The sequence below is a fragment of the Miscanthus floridulus genome, chromosome 10 (genome assembly GCF_019320115.1).
Source record: "Miscanthus floridulus cultivar M001 chromosome 10, ASM1932011v1, whole genome shotgun sequence".
In the NCBI taxonomy this organism is placed as follows: Eukaryota; Viridiplantae; Streptophyta; class Magnoliopsida; order Poales; family Poaceae; genus Miscanthus; species Miscanthus floridulus.
In genome coordinates, this window is record NC_089589.1 from 16487350 (window position 1) to 16493819 (window position 6470).

The 6470-nt window shown below is 40.6% G+C and overlaps 1 non-coding gene across 1 annotated transcript; it reads right to left on the reverse strand.

Annotated features, from left to right (window-relative positions):
• Positions 1–6363: 6363 nt before the first annotated feature.
• LOC136490374 (small nucleolar RNA R71) lies at positions 6364–6470 on the reverse strand. Its single transcript, XR_010767665.1, has one exon. It is a non-coding gene; the product is annotated as a small nucleolar RNA R71 (small nucleolar RNA).

The window sequence follows — 6470 nt, forward strand, 5'->3', positions numbered from 1 at the left end:
TGAATGTTTTCGCACATTTTGACCATCCACTCACAAGTAAAAATGGACGCTCTCAAAGTGCTAGTTGAAATGGGCAACAGAAAAGTGGCAGCCAGAAGTATTCAAGAATAAATAGTAGCTTGATGGGATGTTTCTTCCATGGCTAAGTACTCCATGTCCCTGAGGTTCTGTGAGTTAAAGTTTGTAGCGTTGTTGACCTCCCATTGTTAGTTATCCCCGATGTTTTCCTCCCTAGGTGAGTTATGGTAGTCGTTGCCTGTTGGTGTGTCCTGTGTGTGCCGTTTAGGTTTAGGGTGGCTTTCATGAGTGAGTTGTGTTTAGTTTTTTGTTTGATGAGTACCTTGGTCAAGACCATGTGAGTAGTTTTTGTATGTAAGAGTATGTAAGAGGTTTATAGTTGTTTTTTAGCTTGGCCAAGTTAGGATTGTGATGAATGGTGAGTTATGTTTGTTCCTATACCGAAGTCATTAGTGGTAAATGCACTTGCACCACTTAGTTGTAAGGTTTTTTAGGGCTGATTTTTTTCTTTAAAAACTAGAATAGATTTTTTTGTTTTTGTTCTTCTAATAATATTTGTGGTAAAGTTTTTGTCGTCCTTTCAAAAAAAGTAAAAACATAAAATAGTAGATTTGTTTTTGTCGATGTTGGGCAAATTCTCTATCGGCGTCAAGCTAGACTTTGACTAAGATTATTGATCGAATCTGAACCAAACATATTTGCCTTCGCGCTTACCAACATTCTGTATATAATGATGTGAGTCTTCTGAGCCAGTTGAAGGTCTAAGCAGAAATAGGCCGTTAAGTTTACTTTTGTTCCTTTATGTGTATGTTCTTTCAATTAGACATGTATGTGTGTGTGTTGTGCATACTGTCTTGTATCACAAAGTGTGTACAACACATTTATGTGTCTCATACAACACGACACCCAGAGGTTTCTTTATGGGACCTGTCAAGAGAATGTAATGCGACACAAGTTCAAAGATAGCAAAGAATAGCAAATTATCTCAATATTAAACAGCAATTCTAGCTATATGAGGCAAATGAGCACCTCATCGTCTACATTCAAGTCTATCGTCCCATGATTCTCCAACTCGCACACCAGTTTCCTCATAGGGTCATGTTCGGGAAGGATTGGTCCAAAATAATCTGGTGCAGTTGTCACAAAAATCTGGCCGCTCGAAGCATTTGCTTTTCCAGCTCACTTGGCTCTTTCAGTTGTATATGCCCTGTCGGACTTATCAACATTCTATATATAAAGATGTGAGTCTACTGAGCCAGTTGAAGGCCTAAGCAGAAATAGGCAGTTGAGTTTACTTTTGTTCCTTTATTTGTATGCTCTTTCTATTAGACATGTATGTGTGTGTTGTACATATTGTCTTGTATGACAAGGTGTGTACAACGCATATGTGTTTAATACAACACGTCACCCAGAGGTTTCTTTATGGGATTTGTCAAGAGAATGTAATGAGACACAATTTCAAAGATAGCAAAGAATAGCAAATTATCTCAATATTAAATAGTTTATTTTTTATACAAAATATTAATCAGTTCATAACACCAAGAAATGGCCCTACAATCAAATGTGTCTACACTGGCAAAATCAATAATATTCAAACAATTACAGCATCGGTAGACCACAATATCACCTACTTGATGAACATTATTGTAGTTTCAAGCATACACATATGCATGCCCAAAGAAAATAAACATACATATCACACAACCCGAACAGGGTAGCCCCTCAAGTAGCTTCGTCGGAGAGCCTCATTCATCTTAACAAATGTTTGGTCAAACCCTTGCTCCTTATTTGTTCGTTTGTTTCCACTTAGATCCCTCCCGCCACTGCATTTGTATAAATTGTTACTTTATGCACATTTTAATAGAGTGAAACATATCTATGACTAGACAGAAGAAAACAGTAGAGGAGTGATTTGTAGTGAAATTATCAAACCTTCCGGTATAAAGAAACCAATCCTCGTGGTCTTCATCATCTTCATAGCCTCCGGATAGGGCGACTGACTGAGCACTAAATCTACTCCGGACAGCAATTCCAGCTATATGAGGCAAATGAGCACCCCATTGTCTACATTCAAGTCTATCGCCCCATATTTCTCCAACTCGCACACCAGTTTTCCTCCTGGGGTCATGTTCGGGAAGGATTGGTCCAAAATAATCTAGTGTAGTTGTCACAAAACTCTGCCAGCTCGGAGCATTTGCTTTTCCATATCGCTTATCCCTTTTAGTTGTATATGCCCTATCGGGCTTATCAACATTCTGTATATAGTGATGTGAGTCTACTGAGCACGTTGAGGGTCTAAATAGATATAGGCTGTTAAGTTTACTTTTGTTCCTTTATGTGTATGTTCTTTCTATTAGACATGTATGTGTGTGTTGTACATATTGTCTTGTATCGCAAGGTGTGTACAACACACACATGTGTCTAATACAACATGACACCCAGAGGTTTCTTTATTGGACCTGTCAAGAGAATGTAATGAGACACAAGTTCAAAGATAGCAAAGAATAGCAAATTATCTCAATATTAAACACTTTATTTTTTAGACAAAATATTAAATAGTTCATAACACCAAGAAAGGGACCTACAATAAAATGTCTACACCGACAAAATCAATACTATTCAAACAAATACAGAATCGGTAGACCACAGTATCACCTACTAGATGAACATTATTGAAGTTTCAAGCATATGCATATGCATGCCCAAAGAAAATAAACAATACATACCGCACAACCCGAATGGGGTAACCCCTCAAGCAGCTTTGTCAGAGAGCCTCATTCATCTTAACAAATGTTTGGTCAAAACATTGCACCTTATTGGTTCGTTTGTTTCCACTTAGATCCCTCACGCCACTGCATTTGTATAAATTGTTATTTTATGCACATTTTAATATAGAAACATATCTGTGACTAGACCGAAGAAAATAGTAGAGTGATTTGTAGTCAAATTATCAAACCTTCCGGTACAAAGAAACCAATCCCCATGGTCTTCATCATCTTCATAGCGTCCGAATAGGGTGACTAACTGAGCACCAAATCTACTCAGGCCTGCAATTCTAGCTATATGAGGCAAATGAGCACCCCATCGTCTACATTCAATTCTATCGTCCCTTAATTCTCCAAGTCGCACACCAGTTTTCCTCCTAGGGTCATGTTCGGGAAGGATTGGTCCAAAACAATCTGGTGCAGTTGTCACAAAAATCTGGCCGCTCGAAGCATTTGCTTTTCTAGCTCGCTTGGTCCTTTTAGTTGTATATGCCCTGTCGGGCTTATCAACATTTGTATATAAAGATGTGAGTCTACTGAGCTAGTTGACGGTCTAAGCAGAAATAGGCAGTTAAGTTTACTTTTGTTCCTTTTTGTGTATGCTCTTTCTATTAGACATGTATGTGTGTGTGTTGTACATATTTTCTTGTATCACAAGGTGTGTACAACACATATATGTGTCTAATACAACATTACACCCAGAGGTTTCTTTATTCGACCTGTCAAGAGAGTGTAATGAGACACAAGTTCAAAGATAGCAAAGAAGTGCAAATTATCTCAATATTAAACAATTTATTTTTTAGACAAAATATTAAATAGTACATAACACCAAGAAAGGGGCCTACAATCAAATGTTTGCACTGGCAAAATCAATAATATTCAAACAAATGCAACATCGATAGACCATAGTATCACCTACTTGATGAACATGATTGTTGTTTCAAGCATACACATATGCATGCCCAATGAAAATAAACATACGTACCGCACAATCCGAACAGGGTAACCCATCAAGAAGCTTTGTCAGAGAGCCTCATTCATCTTAAAAAATGTGTTGTCAAAACCTTGCTCCTTATTAGTCCATTTGTTTCCACTTAGATCCCTCCCGCCACTGCATTAGGATAAATTGTTATTTTATACACATTTTAATATAGTGAAACATGTCTATGACTAGATAGAAGAAAACAGTAGAGGAGTGATTTGTAGTCAAATTATCAAACCTTCGGGTATAAAGAAACCAATCCCCGTGGTCTTTATTGTTGGCGGTCCTTATCGATTGAATCCAACCACCAATTAATATCCAAAGTAGGAGAAACAAACAAACTTTTGACACATATTCTTTTACAATTGACATATTTCCACATGTATTTGAGACTTAGTGTTTTGCAAGTCATAAACATAAAATACATGGGAAGTATGGTAAAAATGCGCAATCCAGAAAGCATAATGCAGATCCTACATCAAAGAACCAAGCAAGAGCCCATCCAATCATCAAATCTGGGCCGAGCACCGACGTAGCAGCCATCCAGGTCCAGCCAATAGCATACCAGAGCAAGGCAGTGGCGAGTGGGCTAGCCCAGGGTGTGGCCACACCCTGGGTACACCCGCACCGCCCCAGCTCCGCTCGGGCCCAGCTTGCTCTGGCAGTTGCATGGCGGCATGCTTGGTCGGTTCTTGGTGGTTTCCAAAAATACCTGCGCCAAACCAACCATGGATTAGTATAAGTAGGAGGGTAGTGCTCACCTTTCAACACACACACCATTTGGGGTCTACACACCTCACTACCCTCTCTTGTACTTTTTACTTTTTATTAGTTTTTGGAGCTAGCAAAGCTATCAAGGAGGGCTTGGCTCCTTGGAAGAAAGAGGGAAATCTTGGTATGAATACAAAGAGAATTTCTTCCAAAGTCTTGCTCTCATTTTGTTATTGTAGTGCATATGAACTAGATTATAGTTCTCATGTTATAATCTTGACATATGAACTAGTATATAGTTTGTGTGTTATGGTCTTAGCATGTGCAACTTTACGCTTAACCATTCATATGACTTGTATGAGTAGAAATAGAGCTAAGTTGGGGTGGTGGTTCATCGTTCCTTTGGGTTTGCCCATGTCCTATGCTTGTCGATCCGTAGGGTTGGAGTCCCGGGGGGATATGGGTAGTTTCCTTGTACAAGAGCGTGGTGCACGGGAACCTTCGGATATGATGGTGCCCCCCGGTTGAGGGGTAGGCGGCTGGTGGTGACAGTCCTATCCATCCCTTGTAATCCCCCACGTTCGGGTATTGTGTAGGAGTCTTAAAGTCTCTCAAGCTTGCTGGTAGACTAGTGCTCGGAGATCTTCCCGTTCATCTTACACTTAGTTCTAACCCTAGTCATGTATCTTGTATGACCATCAACTGTTCTTTGCACGGCTATATTAGAACATGCCTGCTCCGCTTAGGAACATTCTTTTATTCTTTGTTTTCCTTTTATCCATGAGGATGGCCCAAGTGTGTATCCACTATCCTAAATTTACCATTTTTACCCTTGTCATCAATTATTGGTTCACTATGCAAGTATGTAAATCTTGTTCATATCCATGCTAAACTCTTTACACCTTGCCCTCCTTTGGGAAAATATAAATACCGATACCCTGAATACTTCTGGGTGAAATGCTACAACGATAGATCCGTGCACTTGCGAATATTATTTTTGTAATCGTTAAGAACTATCGTGGTTGGTGTTTCTTGACGGCGTCGCTAAGGTTTACTCAATCTTAGTGATGGTGCTAAGAAATACCAATAGGCGTTTCTGGCACCACTACTAGGGATGGACTCAAACTCCAAACTTGGTAGTGACGCTAAGAAATGCCAACAATCATTTCTGACGCCATTGCCGGGGATGGACTTAAAACTTCAACCTTGGTAGTGACGCTAAGAAATATCAACAAGCATTTCTGACGCCATTGCCGGGGAGAGCATAGGTGAAAAGAATCTAGTAGGACATGATCATGATCACATGCATGTAATGGTAGCCATAGTTTATGCAGGCTAACTCTGCTTGTTTTCTTCCTATTATGGATGAAAACATGATAGTGTACGACTGGTTTCGTCTTGTCAAAAAACTACACCAATAATCCGGAGGCGCTCCTAAGGAAGAATAGGTCTCGTACCACTTCTTCCTCTGCTACTCCTCTGACAAACAAACCAGTCACCCCCGCACCATCCGTTACTACCGCTATGGCCGAGTCACTCCGTGACTACTCCACCCCCGATGTTGCCAACATGCTCGTTGGGCCCGCTGTCAACACAGGCAATGGAAACTTCGAGCTGCACACTGGCCTGAACACGATGGTGCAGGCAAACCAGTTCTGTGGTTTGCCAAGCGAGGACGCAAGTGCACACTTGCAACACTTCTTGGAGCTGTGCGACACCATCGTCATAAAAGATGTCGCACCAGCTAGCATTAGGATCCGTCTGTTTCCCTTCTCCCTCGCGGGGAAGGCAAAATAGTGGTTTTACAAGGAAAAGGAAGCAGTCAACATGTGGGACAAATGTTCAGCGCCGTTCCTCGTGAAGTTTTTCCCCATGGTCAAAACCAATGCCCCGAGGGGGAAAATTTCAAATTTCTAGCAGACTTCAATGGAATCCATCCCCGAGGCATGGGAGAGGCTATAGGATTACATCTAGGCATGCCCACACCACAGGAT